This window comes from Sarcophilus harrisii, chromosome 2 (assembly GCF_902635505.1).
Source record: "Sarcophilus harrisii chromosome 2, mSarHar1.11, whole genome shotgun sequence".
In the NCBI taxonomy this organism is placed as follows: domain Eukaryota; kingdom Metazoa; phylum Chordata; class Mammalia; order Dasyuromorphia; family Dasyuridae; genus Sarcophilus; species Sarcophilus harrisii.
This window is the reverse complement of record NC_045427.1, coordinates 308,881,895-308,904,788: the sequence shown is the minus strand read 5'-3', so window position 1 is coordinate 308,904,788 and position 22,894 is coordinate 308,881,895. Positions and strand designations below refer to the sequence as shown.

The 22,894-nt window shown below is 34.6% G+C and overlaps 1 protein-coding gene across 1 annotated transcript in view; it reads left to right on the top strand.

Annotated features, from left to right (window-relative positions):
* Positions 1 to 22,894, top strand: part of RGS6 (regulator of G protein signaling 6) — a 610,477-nt gene that overhangs the window by 146,772 nt on the left and 440,811 nt on the right.

Here is a 22,894-nt window from a genome sequence, read left to right as displayed (position 1 = left end):
AAATTTTATTATCATGGCAAATGTCATGACAAGCACATGGTGACATTTAGTTTGTTTTGGGTACATAGAAGTTAGCTTCAGAATCCTTATCTAGAGTTGGATACCAACATTTTTTAAAGTAGGAAGTGATAGAGAATAGATAAGCAGAAAGGCATTGACTCCTCTTCCTAGAAGTTTTTTTTTTTTTTAGCACTTTTTTGTGCTTCTTTTTTTCTTGTTTGTATCATTTATGATATAATGTATAATATAATATAATGTATGATATAATACATTTGACTTTACAAATCCCTCAATTTAAATTAATGTTTTTTAAAAAGTAGTAAACCATTATTTTAATGTCTGCTGTATACTCTAATACTCTGCTGATAATCCCTTTTCACCCTAAAAGCAGAGTAAAGTAAGATCAAAATACTTCTTTACCTGTTTGATTACTGTCATATATTCTTATGATCATGTTTGTGACATAGTAATAAAATTTTTTGTCTTTTCACAGAGACAAAAAAAAGGATCTCCCCGCCAATCCAGTTCTTTATCTGAGCATAAATTCATAGATGGCAGGGTGGGTGTAGTTGGTGTTTTGTGAAGAGGAATAGTGCCCTTATGGATAACCTGCCTCAGTATCCTGTTTTACCTTGTTTTTTGACACCAGCAGGGAATGGAACTCTTGGGCTTGCTTCTTCTTGACATGTTTGTTAGCTTGAGTCTTTCCCTGTCAAGGTCATCTTATAACTCTGACACTGACATTCCCTTTTTAGAGAAGAAAAGACTCAGAAGATATTATCAAAGGCATACCTTGGCATACATTCAAAATCTTCAAGTCCCTCTGATGTTCTTTGTTTCCAAGTATTTGTATATGTATGTGTGTGTATAAAAGACACAAATACATACAGTATATGTGTGTATAAATATACATAAATTTATACACACATATATGTGTATTTTTTCATAATTATTTCAAGTGGATTTTGAAAACTAACCTATCTCTCTCTCTCTCTTCCTTTCCTTCTCTCTCTCCCTCTCTTTATTCTCCCTTTTCTCTCTCTCTACCCCTCCATCTCTTCCTTCTTCTCTCTCTCATACATATTTTGAAATATGGCTTTCAACTTTATCACTTGACTAAAACTGCTCCCTCCAAAGTGATCTCTGAATTGTCAAACCCAACGTTCTTCATCCAATCTTTTTCCTTCCTGATTGATTTACTGCACTGAACGTAGTTGACCACTCCTTTTGGGTGTTCTCATTTCTCTTGGCTTTTGTGAGACTACTCTCTACTGCTTCATCCTATTTAGCTTCTCCTTTCTAGTTTCCTTACTCAGAGTGGTCTCTATTTTCCTACTTGTTTTCTTTCTACACACTTATAGTGATCTTATCAGCAACTATAGGTTTAGTTATTTCTAAGCCAGGGACTTCCAGATCCATGTTGCCACCAGGAGCTTAATCCAAATCGTTCACTGACTATTGAGTTTTTCAAAACTGAATATACTGAAAATTTCTCAAACTTATCATTTTTCTTTTCCCCACAATGCCATCCTTTTTCTGAACTTTCCAATTTCTGTTGAAGGTATTTCTATTCTTAGTTTCTTAAATTTGTAATCTTGTCTTATCCTTAATTCTTTGCTCCTATCATTCCACATACACAATCACTTGCCAAATCTGGTCATTTCTACCTGAAAACATCTTTCATATTATGCTTCTTCTACTTATACAACTGCCACTTTAGTTCAGGTTTTCATTATCACTTGTCTACTTGTAATTGCAAGTCTGCCAATTAGCCTCCCTGACTAAAGTATCTCCCCAGTTTATCCCATTTTATACTAATTCTTAAGTGATTTTCCTTAAGAACATATCTGATTATGTTACTTTCCTTTTAATTAAACTCTAACAGCTCCCTACTGCCTCTAGGAGCTGCCTCCATGTAGCTTTTAAAACCTTTCACAACTTGATCCAAACCTATCTTTTGAGTTTTTTGTACATTAGTGCCTTTACTATAATTTTCAATCTAGCCAAAGTAGTTTTCTCATTTCTTCACATACACTTGTCCATCTCCCATCTATATATTTCTGTGGTTGTATCTGGAATATAAACTTCTTGAGAATAGGTATTTTTCCATTGCATTGAAATCTGTCATATTTAGCACCATGGATCATGACAGGTGCTTAACATATGTTGTTATTCAGTCATTCAACTCTTTGTATCCCCATTTGGAGTTTTCTTGGCAAAGATACTAGAGTGATTTGCCATTTCCTTCTCCAGCTCATTTCACAGATGAAAAAACTGAGGCAAACAGGGTTAAGTGTCTTTCCTAGAGTCACAGTACTAGGAAATCTATGAGGCCAGATTTGAACTCAGGATTCTTGATTCCAGCCCCAGAGCTGTAGCCACTATTGAGTACCTAGCTGCTCATTGGTCAATTAATTGACTATATTAACCGCTTGATATATGAATGATGTTAAACTATATGACTCCACTCAACCAAATGAATAATTGTTCCTTCATCTTGTAGAATCTTTCTCCAGTAATATCAAAATATTTTTTAGACTCTATAAAATTCTTGACATACATCAAGTAAAGATAGATATGGAAAGTTTCTAGTTTGAATCTGGAAGTCACATGGAGCTAGTGGTGAGGATAATACCGTATACCCTTGTAAATAAGACACAATGAACTTAAAGTTATAATGTTAACATATGATTAAATTGTTAAGAGATTTGCCAGCATTGTGAGATCAAAAGTGAAAGGAAAGAACATGTTTAAAGCAATTAATAACAACATAAAGCTTAATGTACATATTTAGAACTATAAAATAGATAATAGAATTGGGGAAAATCCCCCAACAAACCCTGTAAAATATTAATAAAATAAAAGGTATATACCCCAAAGAAGCTAAAGAAAGATGAATATTTCTATGCTAAAAAAGAAAAACAAGATTGATAGTTTTTAGAGTACCTGATGAAAATAAAAGCTGTACAGAAATACTTTTGAAATATGCAGATATCACTTCCCTGAGCAATAGTAAAGGCTGATGACAAATAAATGATTTATTGATTGTAATCTAAAATATCTTCCTTTTGAACAGAGCCTATGAAATGATCATTATCTCAGGGCTGGATCAAAATGCCCTGCTCAGGAAAGCCTCAAATGAATTCAGTCCATAGTATGTTGATAAGGAAGGCTCAAACAAATGGCTGAGTCATATGTATTTATTTTTGGAAAAAGAAGGTTTCCAATAATAACTCAGATTGATGTTGTTTGCTCTTTGTTCTCAAAGAAGACCAATGGCAAAAGGAAGGTGACGCCATAGTGATGCAAATGAACTGGATTTAAGTGAGGAAAGGGTATGCATTCTTACTAACCTCACTTTCTCCTTTGGAATCAACTGAGTCTAAGTGGCAAAATCAGGATGCTTGGAGATAGCTTCAGAAGCTCTGGGAATATTTGACCTTTTTAAACTAAGATTTTCCCAGATCTGAGTTTATCAGCACCCATTCAGTGATTAAGGCTAGGTAAAAAGGGAGGCAAACAATGGCCTCTTTTACCTACTCAAAAAAAAAAAAAAAATCAGTCTAGGAGGGGAAGATCCTCAGGATTTCTGGCCAGAACAGAAATAATTGCTATTTACACTTAATATGAGCCATTACGACCATCAAAATCCAAATGATCAACCTAGGCCTGGGTTTGGATTATTATTGCCCAGTCAGTGAGAGCTAGAGTGATTTGGGTTTAAGACATACTTAGCTGTCTCTCTTTGAATCCTAATGGGCCTTATCAAAATTTGTTTTGTTTTTTTTGTTTGTTTGTTTTGTTTTGTTTTTTTAGAGCTTTTCTTTTCTTTGGGTGGAACACCCATATATAAGTGCATAATTCCCCATGTGAACAGAAAAAGGAAGGAAGAAAGGAAGAGATAGAGAAGAAGGAGGGAGGGAAGGAAGGAAGAAAGGAAGAAAGGAAGGAATAAAGGAAAGAAAGAAGGAAGGAAAAGGAAGAAAGGAGGAAGGGAAGGGAGAAGGAACATTGCCCATCTGGAAATGGCCCCATGGAACAGGGCCACAAGATAAAAATTTTTGTTTAAATCCAATTTGTTTGCAAGTCAAGATGTCATCTTCCCAAATAATTCAGAACTTTGGCACCAGAAATTATGAATGGCTTTTCCTTGTGTACCCTGAACGTCATGACCAATGTAGATAATGCAAAAATGTGGTAGAAAATGGATAACAGATAATTTTACTTTATTTCAAAGTCTGATTCTTCTTGTGCAGCAAAATAACTATATGGATATCTCTATACATATATTGTATTTAACATATTTAACATGTCATTGGTCTACCTGCCATCTGGGGGAGAGGGTGAGGGGAAGGAGGGGAAAAGTTGGAACAGAAAGTTTTGCAAGGGTCAGTGCTGAAAAATTAGCCATGCATATATCTTGTAAATAAAAAGCTATAATAAAAAAAGAAAATGGATAACAGATATTAGAGACAGTAAAATTTGAATTTCTACTGAATACTCAGCAAGATATAATCTTAAGAACTACAATCAGAAACTTTTCTCTTTCATGGACTGATACCTGACAAATCACCATGCTATACCATTTCAAAACATCCTAAAGCAAATAGCCACATGAATTACTTGTACTAGAATTTTTTCACACACTGAATAGGTCTATAGTCAGCAAGCATTTATTAAGTACTTACTATTTGTCGGGTGCCGTGCTAAGTTCTGGGGATATGAAGGCAGCAAAAACCACAGGTGCTGTCCTCAAGATGCTCATTATTTGAATACCAAATAGAAATTTGCCTAATTGACTTTTATGGAAAGCTCAAGTAAAGGTCAGAAGAAATCATACAAGATCACTCTCGAGATCTCTCTGAAGAACTCTGGAATTGATTGTGAGACATGGGAAGCACTGGCACAGGACTACCCAGCCTCGCATGTGTGTATTAAGGAAGAAACTATGTTCTGTGAGCAAGGCAGATTTACAGTAGCTCAAAAGAAATTAGATGTACTCATTTAGAGACAACTCCATTCCAAATGTTCATATGAACTATTTGTGTCTATTCTGTGATTAGAGTCTTCTGAGTTCATATTGGTCTGATCAGCCACAGTCAGATACATTGTACCTTGTCCAACTTAATGATACCATTTTGGTTCCCTTCAAGAGAAAAGGATAAACAATCAATTGTATGCCAGATACTACATTAGCTTTATTACAACTATGTTTTCTCATTCAATCTTCACAATGACCCTAGTAGATTGGTGCTGTTATTATCCTCATTTAACAAATGATTAAACTGTGACAGATAGACTTTAAATAACTTACCCAGATTTATACAGCTAGTAAGTGTATGGGGCTGGCTTTGCCTTCACATCCTCCTTAATCCGAGTCCAATTCTACTGCACTATGTGGCTGCCTCTTGAAAGTTTACATATTGCTTTCTTCATGATATTATGTCCCATTTTCACAGATGAGGAAAATTACTCTAAGAGAAGTAGAGAGACGGCCAGGCAGATAGTAAATGTGCTTTACATTTATACTACCCTTCTGGATAAGACTGGTATCAAGTTTCCACTTATCCATATCTAACATATTTCCTTAAACAATTAGGAAATTCATTAAAAGAGTGGGTGGGAAGAAAGGCATTTTAAATAGACTTTTATTTTCTTCCTGTTTTACAACTTCTGGTTCCCTTAGTTGTCATGGCAGGAGTGCTGCTGAGGGAAGTGTCCCTGTGAAAAAGTGAGACTTTTGCAATTACCTTTTTCTTAGCATGTTCCAAATTGATGCATCTGCCTGAGGTGGCAGCCCTAGCAACAGCAACTTCTCTGCTCCCATAATTTCTCACTTCCCATGCTGCCTGAAGCTGGAATGTTTCTGTATAACAACCAAGGGGTAGGGTAGCCACCAATTGCCCATTTTGCTAGAAATATATCCTCTAGTTGGCCTTACAGAACTTTATTATAGCTTCATCTTTGAAATGTGCTCTGCCATAATGTTTAGTGGTGTCTTTGCTTTTTGCTCTTATTCCCCATAGTTTAGATTATATGACTGCATTTCCTCTTTCCCCTGAGACCTAACCACCTCCTTGGTGTGTAGCCTCTATGACATCAATACTATCTTGTTCTGAGCCCTGATTTGATGAAAACATTCTTGAGGGAGTCTCTGAATCCTGTTGAGATTCACACCTCCTTCTACCAGAACATCTCATTTTCTTTCCTGATCAGTAAGTTTTCACAGAGGTCACTTTAACTCTTCTTCTTGCATATAATAATGAAAGCAAAGTGTATAAATGGCTAACTAGTGGGGGATTTTTTTAAAAACAGTTTACATTGTCTCTGTCTACAAAGTATTGAAAAGGGGTGATGTACAGATGCTGAAATGATCACTGGGCTTGACTTTTTGATGACCTTAAAAATGATTATATATGTAGAAATTTATATATATATATATGTATATTGTGTATATACATATACATATATATATATATATAATTTAGAAGAAAGATTCTGGGGGAAATTGAAATAGATTAAGGCTGGTTTATCAAGGTTCTTCTAATAGATTTAAATATACCAATAATGATTGAACAAACAGCTCAAGTATTTACTTATTTCAAGGACTCCTTTCATTTTAAAGCAGTGAATAAGTGCATTGTTAGTTAAGCAATCTATTGTGACAGAGGAGAAAAGCAAAGCTCAACAAATATTCAAAGCTTGGGAATAAAGCACTTCATTTCAAATTAATGTCAAAAAATTGTTTTAAAATCACATCTTTAAGTGGATCCCTATTACCCATCAACAAAAATTCAAGCTCATTTGTCTGGCATTTATGATCCCAGTAGCTGGCACCATCTTGTATTCACAGCCTTCCTTCTTTCTACTCTGTGTTTCAGTCCTTCTGGTTAACCCTGTAAATGCTTTGTTCTCTCCTGCCAATATACTTTAGACAGTGTTTTTCCCTGTCCTTAGAAAGTTTTTTCCATGTGTTTTGTCCTTTTGTTACGCCACAGTTCTCTTTTATTTCCCTGACTCAGTCTCCCTAATTATCCTGATTCAGTCCTGACTCAGTTTCTCTGCTTCAGTTTATAATAATCAGCTCAAAGCTCAGTCCTGCAAAACCTCCCCTCCCTCTTTATCAGAATATTTGATAAGGATAAAAGATCTTATGTTTTAGAATATCAGAATGCCTCTCCTGATCCCAAGCTACCAGAATGTCAGATACCATCTTATCAAGATGCCTCTCCCCATCTCCAGTGGCTCACCCCACCCTGTCAGAGTCCCATTCCAGCTCTCAGCACCCTGACTCTGCCCCTTCCTCAATCTACCCCCCTGAGTCTGAGCCATGTGTATGTATATAGATCATTGAGAACTCACATTGTTTGCTGGATTCTTGGAGACGATAGTCTCATTTAGCCCTGGTATCAAATCATGGATTCATTTGGTCCCTCTAAATAAATTATTAAATACTTTCTAATCTCTATCTTACCCCAGTTTCTCCGGCATTACACTTTCCCACCTCTAAAGGTTGAATTTTTGTCCATTCTTAAGAGGTTAACTTAAAGATATCTTGTCCAAAAAGACTTCTTTTTAGACTCCTTAATGATTTAAGGCATTGAATTTTTATATAGTCTTCTGTCTACAGCTCTCTAAAGTGTATTTCCATATTATTTTATATTATGAGTATTTGTGTGGAGAAGGTCATATCTATCTATAATACTATAATAAACTCAGTGAGAACAAAGAACAGGTATTATCTAAATTTGGGACAGGAAGTCCTTATACTCCAAAGGATAATTGTTATTAGGAAAAGACAACCTAAAATGAATCCTCATAAAGAGGTCATTTTACTTGATCTCTACATTTTATAGATAAATAAAGTGAGGTCTAGAGAGTTTAAGTGACTTTATTTAGGTCACACTAATAGTAAGGGGAAGAGGCCAGATTCAAACCTAGCTTTTTTCACTGCTAATGCAGAGGTATGTGCTGAATTTTGGGGGTGGCGTTTAAGAATTTATTTATTATTTTAACTCAGGAAAATGTATCTTCCAGACTCCAGATCCAGCATTCTGTGCTATGTAGCTGCTTACCTACTGTTCTACCTCTCTGCCAGAAATACAAAGAGTTTACATTACAAAGAGGGAGACATAACCACATAAAATATACCCATTGTAATGCTGGAGAAATTGAGGCAAGATAGAGATTAGAGAGTTTTTAATATTTTATTTGAGAGGGAGAGATTGTGCTGGGAGCATGTTGTCCCCAGGGCTGATGTCTCAAAACATCCAGCAGTGAATGTGAGTTCTCAATGATATATATATATGGCTCTAAGCTTAGGTAGACAAAACGGGGTAGAGTCCAAACTGGTGAGCGGAAATCTCCAAGAAGGGGACCATCAATCCAGTTCTGACAGGTTGGGAGTAGGACTACAAATTCTTACAAACTGGGAGGATTTAGGAGGTATCCAACTAGAGCCAGGAAGTCTAGGACTTAAGAGATATCAACTAAGTATCTGAGATAGGACCTCTGGAGTCTTATCTTCTGGAATGTCAGATCTCTACAGCCCTAATTATCTTAGTTCTAATGAGCAGAAAAGGGGCATTGCAACAGGGAGTTGTAACATTGAAATAGAACAATTAAAGGAAACTGAGGCAGAACAAGTTAGGGAAACTGAGGCAGAACAATTTAGGAAAACTGAGGCAGGACAATTAGGGAAACTGAGTCAGGACAATAAAAGGGAACTGTGGCACAACACCATTTGTATCCATAATATATAAACATATCTATATATTCCTAGAAATACATAAAATTTATATAATATGACTGTCTAAAAAGGGGAAAAACATATGTTTTTCCCCTTTTTAGACAGTCATATTGTATATATATATATATATATATATATATAATATATATATATATACATAGTTATATATATATAGTTATTTGACTATATAGAGACAGCAAGTTGGTTCAGTGAATAGAGCACTGGGCCTGGAGTCAAGAAAATTCATCTTCCTCATTTCAAATCTGGCCTCAGACACTTATTAGCCAGGTCATCCTGGCCAATTCATTTTACCCTATTTGCTTCAGTTTCTTCATTTATAAAATGATCTGTAGTAGTAAATGGCAAACCACTCTAGTATCTTTGCCAAGAAAACCCCATAAGGGGTTGAAAAGGGTCAGACATGACTTAATGTCTCAAAAACAGCAACAAATATAAAGATATATACCAACTGAGTACAGGGCAGTTCGGGAAGACAGGACAGTTGGAAAGAATCAGAAAAGAATTCATATGGAAGATTGTGTGGAGTTTAATCTTGCAGGAAACCAGGGATTCCAAGAAGTTGACTTATCTGTTCTGGTTGTTCTACATGTCAGAGTCATTTAAGATTCTTTGAAAGATATAACAACAGAAAGATGATTGTTTGGTTTTCTCCTCATTATCAATACAATTAATTAAAATCTTAATCAAATTAATTAAATTAGTTTAAAATTAATTGAAATAGTATTAATATTAATATCAAGCAAAAAGTAGACATGGGAATGTGTTTATTCACTATTTTCATGGAGACAGTCCAGTGCAAAGTTTGAGTTGAAGAGGAAGTCTGGATTAATGGTAGTGAGATCTCTAAATGTTCCTATTTGCATCTGACATAGTGCTGATTGGATGAAGGCCCAGAGCATTGAAAATTTCCTGGATGAAAAGAAGGAAAGAATGAATGAAATGAATAGGAATAAACATTTGTTAAGTGGCTACTATGTTCCAGAATACAAAAAGTCCTCAAGAAGTTCACATTCTGATAGAGTAAGATAACACATATAGGAGAATGGTGGTCAAGGTTGGGACTTTGTTCAGAGAAGACACAGGGATGTTGAGTGGCATCATAGACTGTCACATGCTACAAATGATAATGATGATTTGATTATTGTTTTCAGATGTAGAAAGTGAGGTGAAAGGATGGTACATATATGATATGATGTAACACTTTAAGGGAATAGAAGCTGAAAAACCAGGATTGGGTTAAAAGTGGTAGAATATCAACATCAGAAGCCCAAATTCCCATGGTGGAAGCTAAACGGAGACTGGCAGGCAGGATCATAGTGTAAATATACTGGGGAACTACAACTGAAAATCTGGGTCAGGCTAGACATAGTAAAGTCTCACCAGGTCAGAAGTATATCCACTCAGTAAAAACAAGTGAATGAAGGCTAATTATTTTCTATGCATATGGTATGCAGTTAGGTGGCTGGCTTCTAAAAGAGGGGTTCTTAACCAGGTCTCTGGGTATATTTTAGGGAATCTATGAAGTTACATGGAAAAAAAAGAAATCTTTATTTTCAAAATCCTCTAACTGAAATTTAGCATTTCCTTCAATTATTAACATATTCTGAGGAGTCCATGAACTTCAGTAAATTTCAGAAAGTCTACAAGACAGACACATAGACATAGGTGCACGCATGCACACAAACACACACATTAAGAAATCTAGTTTAAAAACCAAAAACCAAAACAAAACAAAACAACCCCCAAAAACCCCAACTCTTCCCTTTAAAGATAAACCACAGTATGTCTCATATTTCATTTTGTAAAACATTTTGTAGATATTACAGTTGCTCCTTCAGTTACTCCTAAACACCTAATTTATTGAAGAATTTCCTTTCTGATTCATCAGTGTAAAATTAAGTTGGCTAAAGTAACCTAACAAAGTACCATTATGTTCTGGTACTAAGAAGGTGACCTTTCAATAAAACTATTGAAATGAGAGAGAGGAGAGAGAGAGAGAGAGAGAGAGAGAGAGAGAGAGAGAGAGAGAGAGAGAGAGAGAGAGAGAGTTCTAGGAGTCAACATTGGCCAATCTGTGTATTCCTTTGGTATCCTAGGGCTGCCAAGAGATCACAAAGAGGGCCCCAGAATATTGTGTAGACTCCCTAAGTTGAACTAATGGGAGAATACAAATAAAACTCAAGAAGAAGAAGCCATTATGGAGAACTGGGATCTGCACTGATGGAGGCAGTTCCCACATTGATGACATTTTTAAAAAATCCAGTTTGGAGTATAGGTCTTTCTCCTTGTAACTTTAATTTATTGTTTCTAATTCCCACCTTCTTTCTCTAGAGCCAGTTTCGTGTAATATTTCTTCAGATATTAGAAGAAAAAAAATCCTGTACCCATAGCTCACTCTCTTCTCCATGTGGAACAAATCTAGTACCTTTGACCAATTCTCATATGATATCTTCTATTTTCTCTCCTTAGTCCAATCATCTCCCTCTGAATGTACTCCAGTTTCTCAAATCCCTCCTTAAATGTGGAGACACTATTTCTAATTTTATCTTTCCTCCTTGACAGCCTCTTCTCCAATGCATTTAACTTCTTTTGCAACCTAGTCCCTCTGTATTTAATACATAAATTTAAGTCTCCCTTTGTGGAGGCTCTTAAATTTATCTAAGTCACTTAGATGATAGAACACTGGGCTTAGAATAAAGACGACTTATCTTCTTGAGTTCAAATCTAGCCTGAGACACTTTTTAGCTATATGAGTCTGGACAAGTTTTCCATCAGTTTCTTATCTGTAAAATGAGATGGAGAAGGGAATGGCAAACCGTTAGCTGTGTGATCCTGTGTGAGTCCCTTAACCCTGTTTGCCTTAGTTTCTTAACATGTAAAGAAAATGGCAAACTATTCCAATGTCCTTGCCAAGAAAACCCCAAAACAGGATCACAAAGAGTCAAACATAACTGAAATAACTGAAGAACAACAACCAATAGCCTCAACATTTGAAATGGTCATTCCAATTTGCCTGGCCTTAATCTGGATCAATAGACTAATATGGAAATAACTATGTCTCTGCAATTATTTTGTGAATGTGTTGTATAAGAATGTCTTTAAATTTAAAATAGCAATCTCAGTGAGAGAAAAAAAAAAGCTATAATTGAACTGAAAGCAAGAGAGTTTGGCTCTGCTGCTAACCTGTTTGACTTTGAGCAAGCATCTTAATCCCTCCAGGCTTTTGTTCCTTCACCTGTGAAATGCAGGAGATGTACTCAATTTTTTTAAGGTTCTTTCCATCCCTAAGATACTATGATGTAATAATGGTAATTGGGGATCAGAAAACATGAATTCTATTCTGGATTGTGCCACAAGCTGTTAGAAAATTGCTAGTGTTCCCCAACTCTATCATTTACTTTCAGGAAAACCAATTTTTGAGAGTCCTAATTTAATTTCTTTATAATTATAAGATGAGTTTAATATGCAAAAGTCCAAAGTTAATAATTATTTTTATTTTACAAAAAATATTTCCCACAAAATTCCTTTAAATGAGTTCCCATAATGCATTTTAGTCTATGTGATATAAAATTTTAGTTTATATAAAACTTATTGTAGGAAGGGACTGAAGCTACGATTCCACTGAGATAGGGGTAGTAAGTGATACAGTGTAGGACTTGGAATCAGATGTTGTGTTCAAATTGTATCAGATACTTAATAACTATGTGTCTTTCTTAGGTCACTTAATTTCTCTCAGTCTCAGTTTTCTTTACTGCAAAGTGATGTTAATATAGCACTTACTGTCAGAGTTGTGAGTCTCAGATGAGATAATATTTGTAAAAATACTTTGCAAATCTTAAAGGAATATGTATATGCTATTAAAACATTATAGGAGACATGTAGGTAAGGAAATTCCCTCTTTTAAGGCTGACATTTTCTCTAAAATTTATAGGATTTTCTAAAACATTGAAAGATTAAGCAATTTGTACCAGTTCACATAACTAGTATGTGTCATAAACAAGATGTGAACCAAAGTCTTCTTGCCCCTGCAGCCAGCACTTTACCTGCTATTATACCATCCTTCTATGAAAAGTTTTCATGAGCCTATTTATTATGTAATTCAGAATATAGTTGGATTGAGATATAAATGAATTTGTGCAAAACTGTTTGTAGCAGCTCTCTTTGTGTTGACAAGAAATTGGAAATTGAGTGAATGCCCATCATTTGGGAAATGACTAAATAAGTATTTGTATGTAATAGAATATTATTGTTCTATAAGAAATGATGAACTATTTCCGAAAGACCTGGAGAGGCTTATATGAACTTATGCTTAGTGAAATAAGCAGAACTAGGAGAACATTGTACATAGTTACAGCAAAATCATGTGATTGATCATCTATGATAGAAATTTCTAGGATCACCGCATTACTGAGAAGAGATAAGTCTAATAGACTTGGAACGGAAAATGTCATCTTCATCAAGAGAGAGAACTGTGGAAATTGAATACAGATTGTAGTATACTATTTTTCACCCTTTTTGTTTGTTTTTCTTGTAGTTTTCACCTTTTGTTCTGATTTTTTCTTTCACAACATAATAAGAAAACATGCTTTAAATGATTAAACATGTATCACCTATATCAGATTGCTTGATGTTTTGCTAACAAAGGAGGGTAAAGGAGGAAGGGAGAAAAAAATTGGAACTCAAAATCTTATAAAAATAAATGTTGAAAAGTATCTTTATGTATAATTTTAAAAAATACTATTGAAAATTTAAAAAACAAAGGAAACTTGTTAAAGGGTTGTTACACAATGCATGAATTTTGAAAGAAACTGAAGTTTTTATGAGTTAGTGCTCTGAATACCATTTAGAGGTTATTTTTATTGCTAATTTAATGGTGACCTCATTAAAATTAAATTATGCCTTCAAAAAAAAAAGAAAATAATTCCATCCACATGCAGAGAGACCAACTGAGACTGAATATGGATTGAAGCATAGTATTTTTACCTTTTATTTTTTTGTTTGTTTGCTTGCTTTTTCTTTCTTGTGTTTTTCCCTTTTGTTGTGATGTTTCTTTCATAACATGACTAATATGAAATATTAATTAATATTAAAGTGTGTATGTGTGTGTATGTGTGTGTATATATATATATGTATATATATATATATATATATATATATATACATATATATATATATATATATATAGCATATTTTTGCTTGCTGTGCTGGAGGGGGGAAGGAGGGGAAGGAGAAAGAAAAATGTAAATAAGTCAAAATGTTACAAAAATGAATGTTGAAAACTGTCTTTATATGTAATTGGAAAAATAAAATACTGATAAATTAAAAAACATAATCTATAAAATAAAAATGATTCAAATTATCATGTTATTTAATTAGCTTTTTAATAGGTGTAATTCCTTCCTAGGTTTGACAATTTATATATTTATCCCAAATTTTCAAGCTTGAAGAAAATCTATTTGAAGGACTCATAGGAATTGAAAACAAGAAGGAACCTTAGAGGTAATCAGTTCCAGAGGTGTTAAACATCTGACCCAACACTGTGGACTTAAGGGGAGCCATATTAAAATGTAATTTGGAAACACTGAACAAAATATATGAAAATACAATAGAACATATATAATGTTAATATGTGGTTTTCTAAGTCAATATGTAATTTAATAGGGAGCCTCCTGTATGGTTTAGTGACACTGTATCTATTTGAGTTTAACACAAATGATCTACCTCAATATCTTCATCTGCAGATGGGGAATTAGAGACCCAGAAAAGTGTTTCACATTGGATAATAGTAGAACTGGTCCTTGATCCTTGATTAGGGTTCCTTCTACCTGGCTTCCTAGTGGATAGATAAGTAGAAAAAATAATTTTGCTGAAACCTGAGTTTAGCAACTACCTCTGACATCTGTGTCACCCTGCACAAGTCTCAGGACTTATTTTCCTTATCTGTAAATTAAAGTTAGTTGACACAGTATAAACTAAGCTTGGAAGAATCATGTTCCTTTTCTTTTTTTTCCCCTGAGGCAATTGGGTTAAGTGACTTGCCCAAGGTCACACAGCTAGGACATGTTAAGTCTGAGACCACATTTGAACTCAGGTCCTTCTGACTTCAGGACTGGTGCTCTATCCACTGCACTCTCTATATGCCCCTTCCTCCTCTACCCTCCACCCCACCCCAAGAATCTGACATCAGACATTTCATTGCTGGATGGTCCTGTCAAGTCACTTAAACCTTGGTTTCCTCATTTATAAAATGACATGGAAAAGTAAATGGGAAACCACTCCAATATATTTACCAAGAAAACCCTGAATAGGATTACAAAGAGTTAGACACAACTGAACAACAACAAAAAATGAAAGCGTTGGGTTAGATTAAGTTGGAAGTCTTTTAAGAAATTTTATGATTCTGAGATCCTATGATTTGGCCTTAATTCAAAGAATTTGATTAAAATTTTCTTTTAAAACAGTAAGTTACTTGCATTAGGTATAGATTCTGATGATGAGAAGGAAACTCCCTGAGGCCTCTTCCTTTATCAGCATTCAGCTCTCATAAGCACTATTCCACTTATGATTGCAGCATGCACTTAGCCTCCATGCTTATAAAGTTGTCCTTTTGACTATACTGTTCATTTTATCCATGATTCTTCAGAGTTAAGTTGTCTATTCTTTGCTTTCTATTTAAATCAGTGTTGTCTGTTTTAGTTTTAAAACTTGTAGAGGGAAGAGATCATATAACTTTAACATGTATTTACTATGTTACATTATGCAATTTTTATTTCATGATAATATAAATAGTACTTGACAGTCGACACAAAAACAAATTACACACAAATGCAGTTAGAGGTGCCGTCAGGAAGACCTAAGTTCAAATCCCTTCTCAGATACTTACCAATTATATAAGACTAGACATTTCACTTCTCTGAATCTGTTTCTTCATTTATTGCTATTGTACAGTCGTGTCTGATTCTTTATGATCCCATTGGGGGTTTTCTTAGCAAAGATACTGGAATGGTTTGCCATTTCCTTCTCCACCTCATTTCATAGATGAGGGACTGAGACTAACAGGATTAAGGGACTTGCCAAAGGTCACCCTGTAAGTAATTAAGTTTCTGAGGACCAATTTGAACTCAGGAAGAATTCCACTATAGAAACCACTACATAAGTAAACTATTAATAATAATTATAATAAATGAACTTCTAGAAAAAATATCATCTTATAAAAACCTAGATTTATGAAAGAGAAGTTAGAGAGTGATTAGTTCCTTTTACAAAAAAAGTCAATCAATTGAATAAATAATTCATTATAAGAGTCTACTAAAGCATATCTTTATCATGAATTAAAAATGTAATTTTGATTTTTAAAAGCATAATTTATAGGAATTTTTAGGAACACTAACATGATAAAAAGCAAGACATAGCCATACATATAGTTCATTAATTCTTTCAACAAATACTACCTATATGCAAGGTCTGCCATTAAAATATTTTTACTATATTTCATGATCCTAGGTGCTCAAAGACTGATTTAGTTTATTAGAAGCTCTGACAAGTACCACCAAGGAGAATTCTACCAAAATGTGAGCTCTTTATGGGACAAAGACTGTTTCTTATTGTATCCTCAATGTGTAGAAAAAGGATGTGTGCCTATAATGTTGATAAATGTTGACTTTTTTCTTTTTTTTTTGAATTGCCAAACTGGACATACTTCAAGATTGAGTCCAAATATCTATCATCTGATGATCAACTTAATAAGATTATTAATTTATTCCATAAGTGTTACTTTTTCAATCCACAGCAATCCATGGACATCACTTAAAACCTTTTCTAAAAATCTGGAAGTTGGGGCAGCTAGTTGGGCACAGGAGTCAGGAGGACCTGAGTTCAAATCTGGCCTCAGATACTTAACACTTCTAGCTGTGTGACACTGGACAAATCACTTAACCCCAATAGCCACAGGGAAAAAAAAATATCTGGAGGTTTTGGTGGATCTGAAAGTCAATATTATTTTTCTGTGTATGTGATTGGTGATTTATTTTTTTTATTAAAGCTTTTTAATTTTCAGAAGATATGTATGGATAATTTTTCAACATTTAACCCTTGCAAAACCTTGTGTTCCAGTTTCCCCTCCTTCTCCACACCCCTGCCCCTAGAAAGCAAATAATCCATTGTTATGGGCCAGAACTCTTGTACTTAAAACAAGGATTCTTACAAAGTGTTCAGTTAGTGGAATTGATAAAGACAATGGTTACCTAATTTAGCATGGTGCTTAATAATTCTCTAGTTCAGTATATGTATTTAATACTTAATACAGTTCTACAAGATTCAGACCTATGATAATGTAATTATAAGAGAGCAAGCTTCAACAAACTCAACCAGATTCAGAGCAAAGAAAGACAAGCAGACTGGAGGCAGGAGCTTAAGCTCTTGGAGCAAAGGAGAGAGAGATTCATTTCCATCTTTATCAGCCTTGTGGTGGCTGTCCTATCCTCCTGTATTTTCTCCATGGAAACCAAGTCCCTTCTGAAGATCACGAGAAAGCTAGCTGAGAAGGAGACAATAAAGACCTTTGGACTTTAACACCTGGCTAGTCTTATGGTGATTACTCTACTGAAAAGAAGGCTGCCCAGAGACCTCCAAGAAAACCAACAAAGAACATGATACAATATATGTTAAACATGGAAAAATATATGTTAAATCCTATATATGCATACATATTTATACAATTATCCTAAGGCAAATATTATTAAAGAGTGTATATGGCAGCCAGAAACTTAATGCTGCTCTTCATTAAGAGTTTCTAGACCTGCTCATTAGAGGATTTCAATACCAGCCCGAATTCTGATCATGGGTGAGGAAGGAAGGTGCAGAACTCTTGAAGATGGTCAAACTGGAGTCCACTTATTCAAAATTTTCTCAGCCTTATATACCCTAATACTCTTATATAACTTACATACATTGTACATGTGCTAACAATATAATATGCATGTGGGACAACACAAACAACATGCTATTGTGTGCAGATGTTTCCTTGCCATTTTAGTATAATTCTGTTTTAATTACAAGCACATAGTAGGAACTTAATAAATACCAATTGACTATATGATTGACTGACTTAAGTATTTCAATGCATGTGTGGTCTTAAGGATGGGTATTCTCCCCAGTAGAATGGTTAATAATTCATACATACTTTGTCATCTTCCTACCACAAATCTTTTATAGGTGGCCCACTCAGCGTGATTAGAGCTAATCTCTCAGTTTCTTTCTTTCTATTTGAGGATTGTTAATTTTTTATTTTTTATGTTATTTTATTTTTAATACACATTGCTTTTATGAATCATGTTGGGAGAGAAAAATTGGAACAAAAAAGAAAATCCACAAGAGAGGAAAAAAACAGAAAAAAATGTGAATATAGCATATGTTGATTTACATTCAATCTCCTTAGTTCTTTTTCTGGATGCAAATGGTATTTTCTATCCAGAGTTTATTGGGATTGCCTTGTATCACTGAATCACTAAGAAGAACCAAGTCTTTCATAGTTGATCAAGGCACATTCTTGCTGTTATTGTATATAATCTATTTCTAGTTCTGCTTGTTTTGCTCAGCATCAGTTCATGTAACTCTTTCCAGACCTTTCTAAAATCAGTTTGTTCATCATTTTTTCTAGAATAGTAATATTCTATTACCTTTATATACCACAATTTATTCAGCCATTCTCCAAATGATGGTTCCAATTCCTTGCTATCACAAAAAAAAAAAAAAAAAAAGCTACAAATATTTTTGCACATGTGGATACTTTTCCTTCCTTTATGATTTTTCTTGGAATACAGACCCATTAGTGGCATTGCTGGGTCAAAGAATAAGCATAATTTTACAGCCCTTTGGGAACAGTTCCAAATTGCTTTGCAGAATGGTTGGATCATTTCACAACTGCACCAACAAAGCATTTGTGTCTCAGTTTTCTTACATCCCCCTCCCTCCCAACATTTATCACTATCTTTTCCTGTCATTCTAGCCAATCTTAGAGGTGTGAGGTAGTACATCAGAGTTGTTTTAATTTACATTTCTCTAATCACTAGTGATTTAGAGTATTTTTAGTATGTTTATAGATGGCTTTAATTTCCTCATCTGAAAATTGTCTATTCATATCCTTTGACCTTTTGCTATTGTCCCCAAGTGCTAAGACTCCAAGTTCTATGTTATGCACATGTGATCTATTAAAACAGAAAAATCATCACCAAGCATGCCCTGTTCAGTTCCTGTTACAAAAACATTTTATATTCTTTTGTATTTTTAATAATTTGGTAATAAGAATTTATAATACATTCATACACTATCATTTATAATATTCTCTTCATTTTATATGATGTATTATTTGATTTTATTTTCTCCTTGCTTATGAATTTCAGTATTTATTAATGAAGATAAGAAATAAAATGTATTAATAGGGAAAAGAGAAATGATAAACATTTCTTTCAAAAAACTGAGGTGAAAAAGATCATATTTAGTTGGCTTTGTGAAGGACTTCTTTTTTTTTTAAATGACCAGACCCAATTTTACCTTTAAAGAAAGGGAGAGAATTTCAATGCTCAGAGATGGGTAGAATGAAAATTTAAGACATGGAAGCTTATGTTACAGAAGACATAGAAAAGGGAGAATGATAAATGAAAATAAAGACTAAAGAAGAAGACATTTAGACTAAAGAAAAGTATAGAGGACAATAATGTGAAATAAGACTGAAAAGGTCAATTGGAGTCAAATTCTAGAGAGTCTTGAATACCAAGATCAGGAATTTAATACTTCATTTGGTAGGCATTGAACTTCTTGAGTGAATGAGTGATGTGATCAGGGTATCTTAGGAAAATTAAAGCAATGGAGAAAGGAGGAAGGGGAATTGACTGAAGGCTGGAAGAGCAATGTATGCTTTTCTGTTGATCTGAGGAGAAGAGAACAGACCCTGAACTTACATGGCTATCATGGTATCAGGGAGGTGGAATAGAGATTGTTAAGGATGTCAGAGGCAGAAGTGACCAGACTTAGCAGTTGCCTAGGTAGATACTTCAATTAAGCAAGAAGGCTTTGAAGACAGTGAAACTCATCACAATGCCTCCAAGTTTTAAAAGCCAGAGTTTTTAACTATTTGACAGTGAGCAGTGACTAGGAGGATAGTAGACCCATCAGATGAGATAGAAAGTTAGAGAGGACAGAGTTGATGGTGAGTTCAATTTTTGAAAAGTCGAATTTGAGTGATATCCAAAGGATAATATCTAATAACAAAAGACTGAAAAAGCATAAGAAATCATTTATGATAAATGGTCATCAGTATTGCTGAACCAATATAAAAATGCTTTTCTCCAGGATATGTTAATTTTTAAGTGCAATAATTTTTCTTAAAATAATTTCTCCTACAGAGTCTATTTTTTTTGCATTGTGTTCTACACTATGTTAAAAAATATTCATAGTTCAGTGCCATTAACATGAGCCTTGTGAGGGAGGACCTGAAAATACTAGCATTGGATTCTTCCTCTCCATTTTCTCTTTCTGAGAAGCCCAAAATATTGACTAAGTGGAATAGAGAAAGGCATTCAGAAGATATGATCCATCCCCAAATAACTGAAAATCACTCATAATCATCTTTCCAAGCCTTCATTTGTAATTGTTTAAAAATCCTCCATTTTGCCAGCCACCCATATATTGGGTGAGGGGATTTGATCTTTGACCTTTGAGATTCATTCATTTCAGGTAAGCACCTTCTGAAATGAAGAGTCCATATAGTTCCATTGTCAACAAACTGTCACACAGAGGAAAGGCAAGATAGCTTAGGTAAAGTAGAGAAAAGAGACAGCATGTGAAGGAAAGTCAAACCATTACCATCACCTTGACCACCATTTCCCACTGGGTCCTGATGCAAACAGCCCATGATCCTGAACCCAAGAGACTTTGGGGTGCCTGACCAGTGCCCTCAGTCATTGTCATAGGAAGCAACTTTGAAGATGGAGGCTAGCAACTGTTTAGCAGTCTCAGCTACTAAAGATATAGAAAAGAAAATTCTTTGTCACTTAAGTCCTTGTTATTGTCAAGTACTTCAACATCATAAATCAATATGATTTCTTTATTAAAGAAAAGGCATTTCAATCTCCTTTACTATACCCTAACGACCATGGGACTTTTCTATTTGACTTGAAGCTGAAACCTTCCATATGTTTGGTCTAGTCCATTAGGATACCTTTCTTGAGAAGAGGGAGCATCTAATTTTTGTTTGTATTTCTGGCACTAAAGAAATACTTGGTTTATTCATCCCAACTCTGAAATTTTGATTTTATATTTCTGTGAAGTATATGCTGACCCACTCTGGACTCCAAATGTTTACAACAAAATTAGAAGTATCTTGACTTGTTGACACCATAAGACTTGAGTAATTGGAAGTCCAGGGTAAAGCTAATTTTATCTGACTTCAAAAGAAAACATCAAAGGACATTTGCCACCTTTCCACTGAACAGAGAGATTTTCTAGATTACCGTCATCTTGTGTGGGGTTAATCATGAGCGTTATGCTTCCTTAGTAATAATATTCAAATACTAATACATAAATTATATGCATCAAGCTATGTCTTTTTAAAACTATGAAGGCATATGATGAGGATTTGACAATGACTATTCTTGTTCCTCAACTATAAGAGGTTGAGGGGAGAGACAGACAGAGACAGAGAAAGGAGAGAGACATACAGACAGCAGAGAGATAGACAAAGACAAAGAGAGGCAGAGGTGGGGAGGGAGGATAGTAAGGAGAGAGGACACAGAATTCAGAAATTTTCTTTAGTTTTCTCAGTGGTGATAATAGCAGAAGTGAGTTAGAATTGTCCGGATTTTATTTTAGCTCTTTCCTCAGGAGAGAAAATTTTATATTCTTCTCATTCTTACCACCCCCACCTGTCCATACTGTGGCTTATTCAATTAAACACATATATTCAAGTCTTCAACCTGATCAAGATATTATAATAAGCATGAAGATACAAAGAGGAGAAAAAAAACAGCATTGTTCCTTCCCTTAGGGAATTGGTAATCTGCTAGGGAGAATATTACTTATAAGCTAAGTACAACACAGTGAAGATGGTGATAGGGATATGAAAGATGTGGAATACATAAGGAAAATTTGAAAAGAGAGAGCTTTTTTTGATCAGGAGAATTGAGAAAGTATCTTAGAGGAAGTGACAAATAAGTTGATCTTTGAAGGATGAGTATATCAAGAGACATGTATGAGGACTGAGTCCATTATAGATATGTAAGAATAAATAAAGGTGGGAGAGAGTAGGGTGAGATTAGAAGATATTCAATTTGGTGAAGGCCCCAATTTCATGAAGGGTAAAATGAAATATAATTGCAAAGACAGTTAAGATCCTAGTGTTAGAGGGTCCAAAATATACTCTAAAGGATGGAACAATCATTTGTCAAGTTCCTACAGATTTTAAGCACTTTATAAATATTATTTCATTTGCTTAATAGATGTTTATTAAAAACTGGGAAACATTTTTGCATTCAAGGGTTCTGATAAAGGCCTCATTTCTAAAATATAGAGAGAATTGACTCAAATTTATAAGAATTCAAGCCTTTCTCCAATTGATAAATCGTCAAAGGATATGAACGGACAATTTTCAGATGAAAAAATTGAAACCATTTTGTTTCTAAGTGACTATTGATCAGAGAAATGCATAGTAAGATACCTCTGAAGTACCACTACACTCCTCTCAGATTGGCTAAGATGACAAAAAAAAAAGATAATGATGAATGTTGGAGGGATGTGGGAAAAATGAGACCCTAATACATAGTTGGTGAAATTGTGAACTGATCCAACCATTCTGGAGAGCAATTTGGAACTATGCCCAAAGGGCTATCAAACTGTGCATACCCTTTGATCCAGTAGTGTTTCTACTGAGTTTATATCCCAAAGAGATCTTAAGAGAGGGAAAGGGACTCATGCGTGCAAAAATGTTGGTGGCAGCCCTATTTGTAGTGTCAAGGAACTGGAAACTGAGGGAATGCCCATCAGTTGGAGAATGGCTGAATAAATTATGGTATATGAATGTTATGGAATATTATTATTCTATAAGAAATGATCAGCATGATGATTTGCAGT